At 38.1% G+C, this 18,847-nt stretch overlaps 1 long non-coding RNA gene across 1 annotated transcript in view; it reads left to right on the top strand.

Moving 5' to 3' along the window:
• Window positions 1–4,077: 4,077 nt before the first annotated feature.
• Window positions 4,078–18,847, top strand: part of LOC145988749 (uncharacterized) — a 239,519-nt gene continuing 224,749 nt past the window's right edge. The window contains exon 1 of the long non-coding RNA XR_014441779.1: window positions 4,078–4,465. This is a non-coding gene — a long non-coding RNA (uncharacterized LOC145988749). The remainder of the gene's footprint in view (window positions 4,466–18,847) is intronic.

Raw genomic sequence — 18,847 nt, 5'->3', positions numbered from 1 at the left:
AGAGTGACCAAACAATGGGAGGAGGACGGAAGCCAGCCGGAAAGTACAGCATCGTAATTAGGTCTTGCTATGGCGACCTATTAGTGTTAATTAAATGAGATAACGACTCCGAAGGCCCGGGCGGGCTTTGCATGAGGCTTTGCTCCCGTTTCCTCCTGGGGAGGAGAGAGCGTGTACGGATCAGGGGCTGCGTTATCCCAGGTTGAATGTCTACGCACAGGGTGCTTATAAATAAAAGTACAGTGTGCAAACAAAGTCACGGACCTTTTTATTATTATTAATTTATTGCGAAGAACTTGATAAGCAGAAGAAGCTACGAATATTTTCTTGGTGGAGTTACATGTAACATACTACTAAATATCATACAAAATACATATTTGGCATCAAGGAGAATATATTTGTAAGTTTTCTTGTTTGCTGAGAGGGGAGCGTCCGTCCCCCTTGTGTCTCCCATCTGGCATCAACACTGCTGAGAATTTATATTCATTAAAATAGCCAAAAAGCATGAAGAAATTAACATAAATAAAGTGAACGATTTTGAAAAATATCTCAACATTGTTGTGACTATCCACAAAGACGTTCACTAAATTTTCAATAATTTCCAAAAGATACATTTCTAAACGTGTAAAGAACCTTATTGAATTGAGTTAGTGCACATATTTTCTGCTGTGTCACAAATTTTTAACACCATCACCAGAGATACCCAATCGATGTTGTTTCTAGATGTAGCGTACCAGGAGAGCAATTTAATTTTCGGTTCCGGGTCAGAGAAATACGTAATTCTGGTACGAAATTTGTTATTACAGTGGCGAAATAACTTGATATTGGAAGTAAATGTCATTAGTTTGTTTCTGAATAACCACACCTGAAAAGAAGTAGTCGTTTGTAGGACTCGCTAATTTACAGAAAGTGGCAGAAAACAATGTCACAATTACTCTCCTTCAGAATGCAGAGGAAATGTAAAAATGTTGCACAAGTGAGACGGATCAAACCTACTTATGTGTGTTGCTGTAGACCGTATACCAACAGCAAGGAGTTTACACACACACACATACACACACACACACACACACACACACACACACACACACACACACACACACACACACACACTAAGCCGCCATGGTGAGCCACCGAAGGCTCCAGGGCAGGCTTGTTTGGACCTTGGAGAGCTACAGCTCCGGATATCCAATCTGCGAAAAGGTGAGCAGAAGGCGAGAGGTGGGGTGCTTTTAAAACGACCACAAAATAATAACAATAGGATTTTGGAAAAACTGCAAAAATATTCAAAATATAAAATATAACTAACCGCTTGTCATAATTTAGCCTGCAAGTTACAACAAGAATTATACATGGGGAGGGGTTCATGATGTTAGCCCAGGGTATCAACATATATAAATCTCGACCTACTCCAAGATATAGTAGTGAACGTTTCTTTCGGAGTGTATCATCAATATCCTATGCTAATCATAATTCATTATCATCGTCGCGATTAGCCACAAGTGACAGAAAAGTCATAAGTAGGGATGTTATCGAGACAAGACTTTGGCACTGCCTCGATCTCCTCTTCAGTTGTAAATGCCTGTCTTCTTCTCTGTCTCGTCTCGATTGGAAGTAGAATACCCGTCTCGGTCTCGTTTCGGTCTCGAAGGACAAGAGTTGAACTCGTCTCGTGTCACTTCAGAAACGTTATTTACGTGCAGATATCAATAAGACAAATAATTTCCATGAGAACGTTTCTCTGTTTAACGCTGCCACGTTTTCACGCTACAAGCCCTCGGAAAACTTAATTTCATCCTGAATATACGTATATGCAACAACGCAGCGCATGCTTACAATTTGCCACTAATGTATTGACTTTGTAGTTACTCCGATTTCAAATATTATTCTGAAATCTGTGAATATCTCGTTTTTTGTCACCACTTGCCATAGCAGCAAGTACAGAGTCAAAACGTGTTCATCGTAGTCGGACGCTGGTGGTGAATCCTGTGCACAAAACCTTGGGGCGGCGTTTTAATTGGAAGAACCTAGATCCTGAACTCCAAGGTGCGGATCGCTACGACGCTCCCTTCAGCAGATAATTCGAGTGATTCAGCTTTCATCAGCAGCTTTTTCACCTTATTACGGGAGGTTATCATGAACCCCGTAACTAGGTTTAAATGATTTAGCCCCCCCTCTCCCCCCTTATTTCGCGCCACCTCGGCAAGGGGACTTTTCTCGCTCTCGAAACCGATACTAATAAGAATGACGTCACAGTTAGCGAGACCGCTCTCGCGATTGCCTTCTGCTTCCTTTACACCAATATTGTGTGCTCGCACGTTCTGGTTTCAACGACCGTGTTCACGCAGTTGAGTTCGTTCCCTCACTTCTCTTCCCTTCGTTATCACAACTTCGAAATCAGAGCGAATCGTTAGGGCGAATTGCGCTATTTTAACTGGTCATATTTTGTGGCCAGGAGTTGAGAGGTGTCCCCATTCGTCACCAGAGGCGAGAGAGTAGGCTCTAACCCCTCAGTAAAAAATGGTCTTAGTCCACCTTCCTCCCCATCCAATTAGCCTTCAAGAAAAATTTCGAAAGAATGAAAAGTTACGAATATAAATGGGGACGTGCTAATTCCATTTCATGTGTACAACTCACTTTCGCTTCCTACTGTACGTGTATAATTGTATCTCCCTTCAGTGCCATTCATTTTTACCAATAGTCAGTAGAAATCTCGGTCAGATTTCAAATTAATAGATGTTGGTATTTCATTTGTAATTGATTATAGTTCTCTAGTTTCGCATCCTTCTAATATGTTGACCCTGTGGCCAGGATGGCAAAACAAACATGGTCTAACTTATCGCACACTGTATTGAGCACCTTCGTCTACTACCCTCATCGCGGATTGCTTTCGTTTTTAGGTTAAGCATGTTAGGCTTGGGGCTCTTAGCATAAATACACAGTAAATACACTGCTATTTTTCTGGACTTGGTCAAAAAGGCACTATTTATGCTCTCTCTTTCTCTCTCTCTCCCTCTCTCTGCTCAATACGATGTGTGTTCTTTCTCGGGTGTCAGTTGCATTCAGTCATCAGTCATCCTCATCGTAGCGATTAGCCAAAAGTGGAAGAAAAGCAACACCAAACAGCAAAAGTACAAATACCAAAAAAAAAACTAACTAGATTCACAAACACACTCAGGGAAGGTGGAGACAGCGAGAAAAATGATTATAGAGAAGGATAAGAGACGATATGGAACGAGAGAAAGAGAAATTTCCCCAAAAAGGCGAAAGAAAGTGATATAATTAAAGAAGAAATTGAGCGCAGTGACAACCGCAAGGGGTGCCATTGCGGGGGGAGGGGGAACGCAAGAAAATCCGCAGCCTCTTCATCTGCTCCACAATTTTTAGAAAAAAATATTTTGACTGCGTATATAATACATAGTATCATTATTACCGTATACGGTAATTAACTTCCGAATTCTGATGATTTTTGTGTGCCATTATTTGCCACAATTATCCCCTCCCGTAGATTCCTCTTCGGAAACGTTTCTGGAGTTACTACTGAAAGCGTGTGGAAAAGAATCCTCGGACGACCAAAGCTGATGACCCGAAAATACAGCATACCGTTATAATACTTCCATACCGCAAGAAATACAGCACAAATTTTGCCCGCTCCTACTAACTTCACAAATTTCAGCACGTCTATTTAAGGGTTGCCTATTTATATAGAAAGGATAAGTTGTTTTCGGTCTGTTATACAAGTTGTCTGTGTTATCCACTGCATTTTTATGTCATACTAATTCATCATTCAACAATTTACGCGTAGTTCTACATCGGTCACGGATTAGCGTAGCTAATAACGTAACTGTCTTTACAAGTGTTTGCGCACATGACAATGATTAAACTGCAGGTAAACTGTTCCTGTTCATGTAGACGAAAGTTTGTGAGACCCAGGCCTTTCCTTAGGATTTTCAACACTTCGCGGTTGCCAGCACTGGATTTGCTTCGTCTGGTGCCACTGCAGATAACAGCATGAAGTTAGGTAGAGTGATTCATGTTGTATCGGTTGTATCCTTTCAATCTGTTAGTGGGGGCCATTCTGATTGCAGAGTTTTACGTTCTAGGAGCATATATTAAGATAGTAGGCGCAGGCACTGTGCAGTGAATTGTTGATAAACCAGTCAACAAGTTTTCGCAGCTTCGTGTATTTTTTTTTTTACAAGATCGCTGCTCTATTCGAACTGAAGCGAACGTCGCAACAAGTCGTATCTCGTGAACAGAAGACGACTGCAAACGTCAACCATAACTTGATGTGCTGTTCTTAGTTTTTTACTACTAGTGTTTGAGTGTTAACAACGGTGGTGTTGGATGCGTGAATTTGCACCAAGTGAAATCGTGCACCTGTGTATGTATTACTACGTAATAGTGTTGCCCTCTTACATTCATTACAATATGCCATGTTGAAACTGAGAAGGCTGTATATCTGGTAAGTACAGTTATAAATATATTTTAGTCAATATTTCGATACCCTTGACACTGTACCCCCCGCTAAAAAGTTAAAACTTTGGTAACGGTTCCGATTGTTTTATGATTTCTCCTAGCACAAAGACTAATTATCATAGAATTTTGTAAATCATTGTCATACGAAATTTGAACCTTCCTTAAAGTAATGAGCACTGTTTGGACTCGAAAAAAGTTATTTATGTTGAAAAAAAACAACTTGAAATTTACCTTACGCACTTCTCATGGACAGGATATTCTCCGTCGACAAGCGACAGTAAATATCGTAGAAGCGTGGGAATGAATGTAGAAGTAAATTGGAACCTTAGTAGGCTATACTGCATTTAGGGACTTTATTTTAATGCTAATGTAACCAAACCTAACCTGCCTAACCTAACCACGAAAGCATATAATGAACAAAACCTTAAGCAATCGCTAAAACTCCGCAGTATGTGTTAACAGACGTACATCGAAATCGAACCATGTAAAAATTTCATTCGTAGCATGATGAAATCGCAATAAAACATAAGGAACTTGGGCCAAAACTTTTGCATGGTTTATGAATATTATGTTGTTTATGTACGTTTTTTGTTGCTTTTAGCTCGCGATGTGTTATGGTGAAGTAAAGTACCTTCATTTCTCCTCTATTTTCTGTCTGAAATAGCACAGCCCAAGGGCTTTGCGTAAGAACACACAAAACAAGACTAGGCGGAACGTTGCCTACCGCTTCACAACGCAACATACAATAATGACAAAAATCAATAAATTTACAATAAATATTGATTATTTTAAATTAAAATGTGTTATAAGCTTAAGTAAAGCAAGCATGTAGGACGGAAACCTTCCGAAACAAAATTAGAAGTGAAACTATCGTTAGGAGTGTTAGATTTATTGGTTTATAATTTTGCGTTGTTAGATTAGGATTGTTAGGTTTGACACTGATAGCAATTTTCCAAGTTTCGAGTTTTTGTTAGGTTAAGAGTGCTAAGTTAAGTTTGGTGAAGTTATTATTTGCACGTGTTTCTTTGCTATTTGAGTGTGCATACAACCGGATTTAACGAATTGAAGACGGGGAAAGCATTCGGAGATAGGACTGTTTTACTTAACGCGTGCTTTTGGAGCAAACGATCTCTTGTTATTTGTGGTTTCCGCACCCTGAAACCGTTTATATTACATAAAAAATGAAAGTCGATCAATTAAAAAAAAGAATTCGACATAATTATCGAGGAGTACAATACTGGCGTCAAGAGTATTTCTGTTTAATATCCAACATGCATACAAATTGCTTCCTGTGTTAATTTTTGTTGTCAAACCAACTATGGTCGTGTTTGATGTGATTTGATTTTTGTTATTTAGTGTCGTTTTTTTCATCTTTTGGGTAATCGCAACGATGAGGATGATTGATTAATTATATGAAATTGATGATGAAAGACACCCGCGAAGAACATCCATGTCCAGGCCGGGATTCGTACCCAGAACCCCTGGGTACGGTGGTGTTAACATACGTATTAGTGATATACTAGCACACACCCAATCACAGTTCTAACACCCCCAAATCATCACAAAATGTCCGATATATGGTCATTTGGTGCTAAATATACGTACATCGACACCCCACCCTTGAAACTAGGGGTGTGCGGGACAGAATTTTTTGGGCCGGGAAATTTTTTAAATCCCGACATTCGGAACGGGAAAAATTCGCCATTTCCCGACTAAGTCGGGAAATTTTCGGGACGGGAAATGTTCAAAATTTCCCGAAGCTCTGGAAATCTCGAATTCTACACGTTATTTTCACTTTAAGGCGAGGAGGGACAATTTCCCCTAGGTCTTTCTCGCTGGGACAGCTGTCGATCACTGTTGCCAACTTCGCTCTTTTGGAGCCAGATCTAGCTCTTTCGTGCACTCGTTACTGTGAACTGTGGCACCCGCCCTCTACCCCACCATGATGCCACCACTGGCTCCGGCTCATAAGGACCAACCTTTGCCATGAGTGTACATTTTGCACGTGACGTGATATTCATATATAGGCTGCGTCACCCACACCCCTCTTTCCTCCCCAGGTATTTTTATATAGAGAGCTGTGGCTTAAGGTGAAGATGTCAATATTATTATCCGGGAATCCTTTATTTTCGATTTCATATGAACATCATAAAATTATTGAGATGGGTAATGCCGCCAAATCTAGGCGGTGAAAACTAATAATACATTTCCATCACTTTAAAGCTAACGGTAATAGCAGCGCCCCCACCCCTCTGACACCTAAATTACCCTAGGAGACACTTTATGCAGCCTTCGTTAATCTAGATCCTTGAAAGTCATCTTTAGCTCTTGGTGAAATGTAGCTCTTTTATGCACATCAGGTTTGGCAACACTGCCAGGATGGCCGTAGGAGGCAAGGAGAAATACATTACGCTTATAGGAGAATTATTTTACTCGTTTTCTTGGAGATATCATAATTCCTATGGCGGAAAAAAAATATGATCGGGTAAAGGATGCATTGATATGATATTTGCGCTAGAAATAGTCGAAACTCCCATTTGTTTAGCCGTCACTTCAATTTGAAGTTGTCTCTCCATAAGAAATACATGGGATTCTGTAAGTACGTATTCATCACATTTTTCAAACATGGTATCTAGCTTAATAATCAACTTTAAAAACCGCTTCCACTTGCAACATGGGGAGAAATTCATACTCTCAAATTATGCGTGGATTTTCTTTAGTAGCAGTGCCAATTCCGACGATATTTAAATAAATGCATGCCTGTTGCGAAATTGTCCCTCCTCACCTTAAGTGATTGTTTTCGCATTTCTGGTACAAAAACGAACAATTTTCCATAAGTTCCAGACATTTACAATGCAGAAAACGTCGAGAATTAAAAATGACCAATCGGTAATTCAATTCATTTCCCGAAGTCGGGATCGGTACGGGAAATAGTTTTCCCGATCCCGGTCCCGACTTTTCGGGACCCCGCACACCACTTGAAACGACTACACACGAGGTGAAACATTCTTGATAAACTCCTTGCTATCCATCCAGAAGAACATTAATATATTTTTTGAACAATATAAGAAGTATAAATGTTAAAATGTTAGTTTGTGTTTTTTTGTATGTTTACTTAAAAAGGAGGGAGGAGGCAAAATCCTGAAAATTGTTTAAAGTTCACATTATGTATCGAGACTGTTAGTCAGGAGTTCAAAGTTGGGTCGGAACCACTGTGAATAGATTGCACACACTGGCGTACGAAAGGGGAAAGGAGGAGCTAATGGGGCTACAGCCCATTCCAGAAATTTTGAAAAAATAAAAAAATTAAAATGAGAGCAGTAAATAACCCGGAAGAAACCAAAGTAGTGAATGCAAACTACCTTAAAATGACCCAATTGTCTTTGAACATTTTTCAAAACAAAGGTTAATAATGGTTATTACGAAATATTTTAGTGTTCCCCCTTTCCCTAGAACGCAGCTATGTAATATCCACCTTTACAATTCCAGCTCCCCCCGAAAAAGTAAAAATCTGTGTACGCCAGTGATTGCACAGTAACCATTTTAACCATTTGGTAGGCCTAAGGTTGCCAGACGTCCTGTTTTGACAGGACTGTCCTGTGTTCCATGCTCTATTTTGATGTCCTCTAATTTTTTATCATATGCCAATTCGTGCTATATTTGGTTATTTTCCATTGAGGTTACGAAATTTAAAGACATGTTTACTCCCATTACAATTGCGCTTATCTCGAATTGATCTAAAAGATGTTTAAGCCACGGCAGGAATTTTTAGGTAGGAGTCAACGTACTAATATACAATTATATACTAGTAATATAATAAATAACATAGAACTTTCTATTAGAACCATCTTTTGGAATTCTAACCTTGTTTCTGCCTTATACAGTGTACTTTCCGAACTAAGTTGTTTGTTTCTTCAGCTAGCATACTACTTGACTGAAATTATTTATTTTATCAATGTCAAAAATAGAAGCATTTTGCTACAACAAAATTAAAGATATTAATTTCAAGATGACCCGTTCACACACCCCTCCTCTTCCCCTGATGTCCATTCTGGAGTGCATTTGTTGGCAACACGCTACCGAAATTACATTAGTATATGTAACCATGGACGTGGCCAGAAATTGTTGTTGGTGGTCAGACCATTTATAAAACTTGATTAGTAGAAACAATAGCAACAATAATTATTATTAGTACTGTAATAATTATCACACAATAAAATTATTATAAACTAATAAAAATTAATCAATTGTATTGCAAATTTATCATGACTATTGTTGTTATTATTATTGATATTATTGTAAAAATGTGGAAAGTTTGAAACTCGATCCAACAGATAAGTGAATAAGCACGACCGGTTTCAATTATTTTTTTACGTTTTTTACGGTTAGTGTACTAAAATTCATAGTTATTGTATTTTGTCCTTTACTTTTACACACCTCGTTGAGGAAAGGCTTTAAAAGTTAGGGGAACATTTTCTTCATAAATATTATATTTGACCTCTCACATTAAACTATAATTTTTGGTAACACTGTTAAGCCTTGTTTCCATGTTAATAAAACATTAAAATGCTGACCAAAACAAAATTTATTATATAAAAAATATGCACTAAAAACGTAACGTTTCCACCCTCTAACAGTCTTCTTCAGACGAAGATTCTTTATACAATGAATTTTGCCTTGGTCAGCATTTTAATGTTTTATATTTTTTGAAATTTTGAAAACTGTAGAATCATTTATTCTTTGGATTAGAATATGATAGAATATGAAAATATAACATTGTTCCTGTATTTCACACTAAATTTTATCCATCTAACGAAGTTTTTAATTTGGTTATTCTGTTCGAATACTAACCAAATGAACTTTATTTATTTTATTTACAATAAAAATAAGAAGCTTTCTGCATTTTTGTAACTTGAAACGAACGATTTCAATTTTCGGGGTGTTGGTGGTCGACGGAGCGATTCGAACCTCACCTCCCGATGCCTGTGTGTGTGAGTAACTGTACTTGGTTAATTTTTTACTTGTGTCGCCTTCAGGCCCGTACCCAGGATTTTTTGAGGGGGGCCAAGCCCGAAACCTTGGTTATATATATATATATATATATGTGTGTGTGTGTGTGTGTGTGTGTGTGTGTGTGTGTGTGTGTGTCAATTATTAAATAATTAATTCATTTATTTATTTATATATATTTATATTTATAAACATATATAAACAAATTAATTTGCTACATTTATGAAGTAGCAAATTAATTCCTTTAACGACTCGTTCAAAATGTGAAGAAATTAGAAGATAGGTGAAATGTTTTTATTAAGTGTTAGATATTATTTAATTATTGCTCTTTATTAAAAATGATAATTATATTTTCATGCTTTTATTGTGTTATGTTTTTATAATGGTGTTAATCTATTAATGGTCTGTCGAAAGGAAATATTCCCTTATCGGAGTTGTAGCTAGAGATTTCATCGCCCAGGACGAGAATGATTTTCGCACCATCTGCACCGAATTTGCACCCCGCCCCCTCCTCCCCACCTAGATGTAGCTGGCATACTTAGACATTGTACATATTTTATGTACTTACTCTTTTCCGCTGAATCCGATGGAAAGAAAACTGAGCACTCAATAAATGTGGCTAATAGAAGGTTGTGCATCCCATGCATCTTCATTGAAGCAGTGTGTTATTGTTCACATCTGCAAAATCGATTGCAAATTAAAGATAACTAGGTGGAGGGACAAAAGATGAGAAACTTTAAGAAGACATACGTTTCCTATTACATTAACATGTAAATGCTATGTTTAATTTCCGACGAAAGGAGGTGAGAAATGAAGGAGAAATGACAGGTCGGTCTATTTTCTATGTCCCAGGGGCCTAGGGTGACAATGACAACCACCCTCGCAGCTCGCAAGTCCAATTTCATATAATTTCAAAATCTTATCTATGACTGTAGAAGTACGTTTTTACTCCGTGCTGTTAACATCCCTAAAGAGAGTGAGAGAGAGAACAAGAGATGTATGCAACATTCACACACAGGCTGACATCATTCTTTGTTATTCCTTCTTTGTATGTATTTATGATGTTATTCTTAGCAAAGTCTAAACTAATTGCTTATCTTGTTGTTATAACACAAACTCTTACCCTCGGAAAATTTTAATGGGGGAAAATTTTTAATAGAACAAGATCGTTGGTGGGGAGGTGGGACATAACCTTTCCGCTGTGGGAATTAGTACCCTGAATGTGACCACCAATGCTATGAAATTATCCTTATAATGAAGAACATGTCTGAAGGTGAATTAACCACAAAAAGATGACATTTTCTCATCAAAACTGCAGTTCAAAAAGAGTCAAAAGAGGAGTAAATATGGTGAACTGTCCTGACCAAATTGGAACATTTAGAAGCTTCGCATAAATGGTTTGTTGTGTTGCTTTAAACTTGTGCATCTAACGTTATTCTCTGGGGAAATATCACCACAGATGCGATACTTGTGTAAACAGGTGCATGTCCTTATTGTATGGCGAAGTAACGGTAAAGCGTTACTGTTGGAAGCAAAGTAACAGTAAAAGGTTACTTTGGGAGAATTCCGTTCTCAGTTTTCGCATGTGTAAGCTGGTAAAATGACGTGGGCAAATATCTGAGCTATTATGAGACTTGCTGCTTCCCCAAAATATCAGTCCTATTGAATATTTGTCTGCAGTTTCATGTGGACTTCTCCACGTGAATTTTTGCACTATTACGGACGCTACTTCCGCTTCGGCGAGAGAGGGGAGGTGGAGGAATTCATGTGGATAAACACACGGGGAAATCACGTGTAATAAGACACTCAAACGATAAGTCTCCGTCTCGTCTCTATTCTGTAGACACTTCTTTCTTTAACACTGTGGAGAAAATTTGAAGTCCACTTTATGCACAGATATGCTAATCGGGGCTGGTCCTACGGTTTAAATTGGGATCCAAGTCACTATGCACCTTCAACGTGAACCCAGATACCCTCGATTTAAAGGCTTCCACCACACACCCTTAAAACCCCCTAAAATTTTTCACTTTTGTGCAATTTATCGTAAATTAAGCACTTCATTTACTCGTACACCTCCGAATGGAAAATTGTGAATAAACTCTTGCCTGCACCATCACGGAGAAATTTCTAAGTATTATCTCTTAAAGTCTCGAGGAATCTGATCTTGTCCTCGCTTGATCTTTCTTTCTTTCTTGCCAGTTATTTTTTCTTTAAAAAAATAATCGAAAAGTTAATTTATAGTAGAATAATAAACAACGTAGAAGATAAAAATGTACAAAAGAACAAAATGAATTTGTGAATTCGAAAACAACAAAAAAGCTGCTATTTTTTTATGTAATAGATATTATTGTTTCAGCCATAAACAACATTTATTCTGTTCTTGGAATTTTTTGTGACTTATCAAAAGCGTTTGAATGTGTAAATCATCAATGTTGCTAGAGAAACTAAAATACTATGGAATTCACGGGATATCATATTTAAGGAACACATTATTCAGATTTGAAAGATATAGTTATTGGAATCTCCCGAGGATCAATACATGGACCTCTGTTGTTATTATTGTTCATAAATGACCTTCCAGCAAACGTTGAAAGCGCCCAAGTTACTCATTTTGCAGATGACACAACAGCTTTAGTAGATTCTGTTAACGGTGAAACCCTGATTAAAAAAAACGTACAAAGCTCTTTCTGAACTACAAAGCTGGTTTGCCGCAAACAAACTTTCTATGAATAACGAAAAACTTTAAATAATAAAATTTTCTGCAACTAGAACTAAGAACTGCTTGCTCTGTGAAACAATAAAATTTTACATCAGGACATAACATAATATCAACTACTTGCAATACAAAATTTCTTGGAATATTTGTAGACGATTTATCGTCTTATAAAGTTCATATAGATTATTTATGCAAGAGACCGAACACCATATGTTAAAAAGTAAGAACTTTAAAAAATAGTTTCAATACGGTATGTTTGCTAAATATCTAGTTTTCAAACTTCGAAAGCTTTTGATATTGACATCCAGTTTTGGGGAAACTCGTCACATTCACAGAGAATTTTTAAAATAGAAAAAAAGAGCATTGCGTATCATGGCAAATGCACATAAAACTGAAACATTCAAACCTCTTTTTAAAAAATTCCACATACTAACACTTCCAAGTTCATTAGATTTATATGCATCATATAATATTGTATTTGTATAACATTAGTGCACTATGGAATAAGAAAAAAAATGTTTTGTATGCTTATACATTTGTTTATATCATATCATTGTTTATGAAAACAGTGTCTATTTTTATTATGTATATTGTGTTATGTGCGCTGTCAACCTATTATAATCTCTAATGTACATGCAACAATACCCCTCAGGGATATTTTCGGTTTAAAAAGTTCTCAAATTTTTAAGCTGTGCTCTGAATATAGGCGAAAGAAAACAAGGTAACCTAAAATAACAGAAGCTCCGAAGGAAGTGATAAGAACAAAGAGAATAACTCAGGAAGGATTTGAAATCAGTGCTTCTTTCTTTATAAGTAACTACCAAATAACCAAGGGGGTACAAACGAGAGAGAGAGAGAGAGAGAGAGAAAGTAACTTAACAAATGAATACAAGTTCTGCAGTGAGGCAGGTGGGTGGATCACCCAAATGATTTTAAGCAATTAGAGGATTACAAACCTCCGTAAGCTTAATTGGCTAATTAAATTCTCAAATTAGTTGATGCAGTGCAATTTGCTTCAGGCCCAACCGAGCGAAATTAGAAAAGAGGGAGCTAGGTAGCGGAGTCCTTTTCCTCTTGGTTTAATGGGTTGTTGAGGAGGTTGCCATGTTACCGTGTAACGATTGCATTCTGTAACCTGGAATGATGATCTCCTAATGTATTTCCCGGCACCATCTAGAAACGTCTATCATATTTAGCATTGTGAAAATGCACCTTGTGTGTTAGCGGCGTGATCCACATTGAAGTGGCGGTACAGGGTGTGCTGTAAAAACATGCATCAAGTTAACCCGGTTATCTCGCTTGCTTGTCAGAGTTTCTCATAGGCATCTCGAGGAACACTTATGCACAATGGGGAGGTTGTAATGACCCCGAGTTTGCCATTACTTCGTGGTTTTATATTATTATTATATCTTATATTATTATTTCATGCTTATTATAGTTGGTATTATACAGTTCATAATTCATATATATATTCATAAATATATTTGCCTTTAAATGTTCTAAAGATCGTTGTAAGTTTAATTTTAATCAAGTTAGTGAAGCCTAAGTTAATAATTTCTGAGTTAAATTCTTTATATCTATTTGTTGTTTCATGTTTCTGGAAAACGCCGTTCGTTTCTCTTATGTTTTGAAAGCCATTGTTGATTTATTTAAACTCTTGTGGTGTGAGAAGATCACGCGCTTTTCATTGCGTTGTTGCCACCACGTACCTAAATTCTCTGTGCCAGATTACTGTACATTTCTAATATATTACTGTTTGCTTTTATCAACTTCCTTGTATTAAAAGGTTGTGTCTGGTAACACTGTGTAACTGGGGAGGTGTTTTCGCCTTCCAGAAAAACGGTTAGTAGTCGCGCGGAGAGATTTGAAGTAGCAAGAGGTGATTCGCGTTACGGGAAAGATAGGGTTACGCATTTCGTGCTGTATCGTTCGAAAGTATTTTTAATTGTAATTTTAGTCTTACATGATATACGTGTGTGTCTATAATAAACGTAAAGTTGAACATTTTGCGGTTTTTCTTTTATTTCGAAAGTGTATTTCGTACTTGTGGATACCAGGAGGACAACCTCGTGGATTGTCATTGGACTTCACCTGTGGATCCAAGGGGAAGGAACGCAGTAATTCAACCCGAACCCTGGGATTATCCAGCATGCTCTGCTGAGCTTATAAGGTAAGTGCACTTGTGAAGTGCACCGCTACGCGGGACGTAGCAAGGTAAAGTCACCAACGAAACTGGGTATGGGGTAACACTGACAATTAGAGTAAAGGTTTATACGAGCATGTAGCAAGATATGCAGTAAATTCCTTTAAAATATGTAAAAATATGCCAAATAAAAATAACATGTAACGCAGTTAAGAATACAATTCTACTGCTCTGCTTCAGAATGTACAGATAAAGTAAAACTACCAAACAAACGATGCATGTATGAAAAGTTACCCATTCTTATTGAAAATATTACCCCAAAATTCTCATACAATAAACAATTAATGTTACAATATTAAACAACTAAGATTTTTATCGAATATTACAAGAGTAATTTTTCCAGGATTAACGTAATCACATGAATTCCATGTTGGAAACGTTAGATAAAGTTCCTTTATTTTGGTTGGAAAATGAAGTTAAATTTTTACATCCTTCTAGCAAACGTAACAAACTACGACTTTCTCATGGATAATGTAGCACTTTTTCCAGTATCCATCAACAGTGATGTCGGAAGGGATAGTCACCACTTTGCCGACTTACTTAACCATACAACTTTTTCAGACATGGGCTATTACTTTCCCTCCGAAATGGGCACACTTGGTTTAAAGAGGTGGACAATATCGAGCAAGATACTTCGTCATTTTTTAAGGTGGCACGATTCTCTGTTTTCAGTAGTTGAAGAGGCAAATGCCTATTACAATTCAGAGTGGCGGCTATTTATCCAAAATGGAGGATAATTTATATTTTTAAAAGGTCTTGATGAGCATCCGCCCCAAGGCTCATGACGCACTCTCCCCCCCCCCCCAAAAGGTAGAACATCCCCGCCCCCGTTTATGCCGAATTAATTACTCAAATTATTTTTGTCACACAAAATTTACAGAAAAATATAATAGCAGAGGTGCAACCACGAATTTTTGTCTGGGGGCGGCAAGTACCAGCATAAACGTACCAATAATAATAATAACATTAATAATGGCTTTATCAAAGACCTTATTATCCTAAATTACGCAAAGAGAGGGTAGAAGTCTGTGCTAAAGCATTTGTTTGGAACAAACTATTTGAAATATTTCTTCAACACCGTCAATTTCACATTAGCTAATAATGGAAATCAAGCACACAAACTGTATTTTTGAATGGCAGAAAATGAATGATAAATGCATTCCGAAGATACATGTGTAACTTTCATGTACGTACAACATATGTTTTACACATATGCAACATGAAGCGACATAAAATAGAAAATACATATGCAACAAGCTAACACTAAATTGTGTACATATTCAAAGCTTATTCAATAAAAATATACAACACATATTATTTAAATACATCATATTACTGAAAACAACCAGAATGCGAGCGAAACGAGCAAGAAAATTTTTAGATCCAATTTTTGCAATTGAAAACAATATTGTTTTAATAGGGCCCAAATAATTTCACTGGACGCCATGGCATTCTCTCTTTTACAACTTTCTTTAGATCATTCGGCGCCCATGGCCGTCTCCCGACGACCATAGCTACAGGTCTAAACTTGACGAAAACGAGAAAAGCAGGTAATGCGAGCGAAGCAAGCAAGAAAATTTTACAAAATGAATTTTTATTTGCATAAAATTTGGAATCGAAGGGGTGATTGCTCCTCTGTGCCCCCCTGCAGGTGCCCTTGGCCGTCAATGTTTGTCCCCCACTTGCTACCCTAGAATTGTCTTCTTCGAAGGTGGGGGGGGAGGGCAATGACCCCCTGCCCCCCCTGTGGTTGCGTCTCTGTATAATACAGACACATTTAAGCAATATATGTTTACTTTAGGTACTTAGGCTCATTGCCATTGTTAGTCAACCTTATTCTGCACAGTTTGTCTGCTCGACTAACCTTGTATTAATGAGAATACCACGCCCCCCCTCCGCTCCATCCAAACCGATTCTAAAGGCATATGAGGTGGTGTTTCATTTCAACCCTATCGCCGCGATCACACACAGATAGGTAGAAAAACTAAACATAATACCAAAACTAGAAATCAATAACAAGTCAATCAGACGATACGATTCCCCCCATTTTTGTGTGAAGATATATAGAATTGGTATAAAATTTTGTCCCCCAAAAAAACCCTCCTGTGGGCACCCCTGTTTATCAGCATCCAATGCGGTGTTTCCTACATTTTCGACTTATTGCAGACATCTAAAAGTCAACCTCGCTTTCACGTATAGTATAGGTCACCCCGGTCACTGCAGTCGAGACTCTGGCACCTTGACCCGGCCAGCCTCACCCTCTGTGGAGTCGTGTTGTCCTGTGCCTGTCCTTTTTAATGCCCCTTTATAGCCTGATCTTTTAACTATGGTGTAGATATGTTATTCTCGGATCCAGTATAGCTTTAGTGCTTGTTAAGAAATCTATGACTGTTTTTATTTGACTGGTTTATTTTACTTCGCATTTCTGCCACACTTGGCTAATCGCGAAGACTAGGATGATTGATGATATGGTGAAATTGATGAAGGAACACTGACAAAGAACATCCATGGCCAGGCCAGGATTCAAACTCGGGACTCCTGGCGTTGTAGCGCGCAGTGATAACCACTCCGCTACAACGGCCAGCTGTGTGAATTCTTCTTCCATGGTATATTCCCATTGGCGAGAACTGACATCGTTGATAAGTGTTTACCTCTATTTTATTATATTTTCTTCATCTCTCGTATTTACAACATTGTTCATTTTAAGAACTAATATTTGCATTTTAAAAAGTCACTCTAGTTTTGACACGTTGTGGAAAATACTGACACTGAAGCTAACACGTGCGCTGGGAGGTGTGCTGGCGAATTGAAAGTGGGCACCGCGCGCATTAATACAAATTTCGGTAACTTATTGGCCACATCTACTTCGTTTTAAAGCTGGAAACAGTTTTACACATTGATTAAGGGCACGAGGAACAGTTTCCATGTTCAGGCAGACGTGAGGACCCTAAACTGCTCCTCCCCCACCGACTTTACTCGCTGTGAGTTGAGGAGAGGTCTGTAGGCTGGGTGGTTGTGGGAGGGGAAGAAAACTTAGCATTACGCTTGTAGCTTGACACCCACTGAGACGCGGAGAAACGCTGCAACAGACCCGTTTCCGGCGTCTAAGTGGGCGATGAGATAACCTGCAGACTTCTGGCACGGAAATTCTTGCTTCGGTTCCGCGCGTTTCCCTGTAGTGAGCTTTACACCATTTGATTTCAATAGAAGCAGACAACAGAAGTTCTGTTGCTTTCTGTTGCCGCGTTTCTCAGCATCTTAGTGGACGTTCAGCTTATGGGAGTATTATTTTGCTTGATCTCTTGGGAATATCAAACTTTTGATGGTGTAGAAAAGCACATAAACTGGAACAGGACAGGTTGAAGATTTTGTTTGTGTTAGGAAAAGTCGAGACTTCCATTTTGATTAGCTGTAGCTTGAACTTGAAGTTCTTTGTCCGGAAGTCTGTCAATTATTCAGCATATTTTTACAGATCGTATCTTGATTAATACTCAACTTTAAAAGCCGCTTCGATTTGCAACATAGGAGAAATTCATACTAAAGGGTCTACCAATTTGAACATCAGAACTTTAAAATTAGATAGAATGAAAACCACAAGTGATAATGACATGTATTTTTTTATTTATTTTGAAGAGCAAACAATGGCATTAACTTTTGAACAATATGTCGTTCGAATGTCCTCCTCTGCTTCGGTGGATGGAATGGATTCTGAATGTCCAATTTTCCAGCACGTCTGCACACATATTGAGCGGTATAGCATCAATGGTTCGTTCGATGTTCTGTTTCAGGTCACGAACTGTGCGTGGCTTAGTCTCATAGACCTTAGATTTGACATAACCCCATAGAAAATAATCTAGGGGGTTAAATCACATGATCTTGGTGGCCAGTTCACATCACCCATTCTGGACAGAACTCGTCCGGGGAACTTTTCCTGCAATAATTCCATTGTTTGGCGAGCTGTGTGGCAAGTTGCACCGTCCTGTTGGAAAAACACATTGTTGATGTCAAGATTTGCTAGTTTAGGCCACAAAAACTGCACCACCATATTCCTGTATCGCTCTCCATTGACAGTCACGTGATTTCCATGTTGGTCCTCAAAAAAATAAGGCCCGGTCACGCCATTGGCCCAAAAAGCACACCACAGTGTGAAGGTGTACGTCCACAATCACTTGCGGATTTTCATCTGCCCAAATCCTACAGTTTTGTTTGTTAACGTATCCATGAAGAAAAAAATGTGCTTCATCGGAAAATATGATTTTCCGGCCAAAATCTGGATCGGCATCCAAGAGCTGTAGAGCCCAATTAGCGAACTCCCGACGCACACGATGATCATTAAGTTTAAGTTCTTGAGTCAATTTACACTTCATAAGCTTTTAGGTGAAGATCGTGACGCAAAATTCGCCATGTTGTCATCTGTGAAAGGCCGAGTTGTTGCACGC

This window comes from Lepisma saccharinum, chromosome 1 (genome assembly GCF_977018435.1).
Source record: "Lepisma saccharinum chromosome 1, izLepSacc3.1, whole genome shotgun sequence".
Lineage (NCBI taxonomy): Eukaryota > Metazoa > Arthropoda > Insecta > Zygentoma > Lepismatidae > Lepisma > Lepisma saccharinum.
The sequence above is the reverse complement of the archived record's forward strand: the minus strand, read 5'-3'. Positions and strand labels throughout refer to the sequence as shown.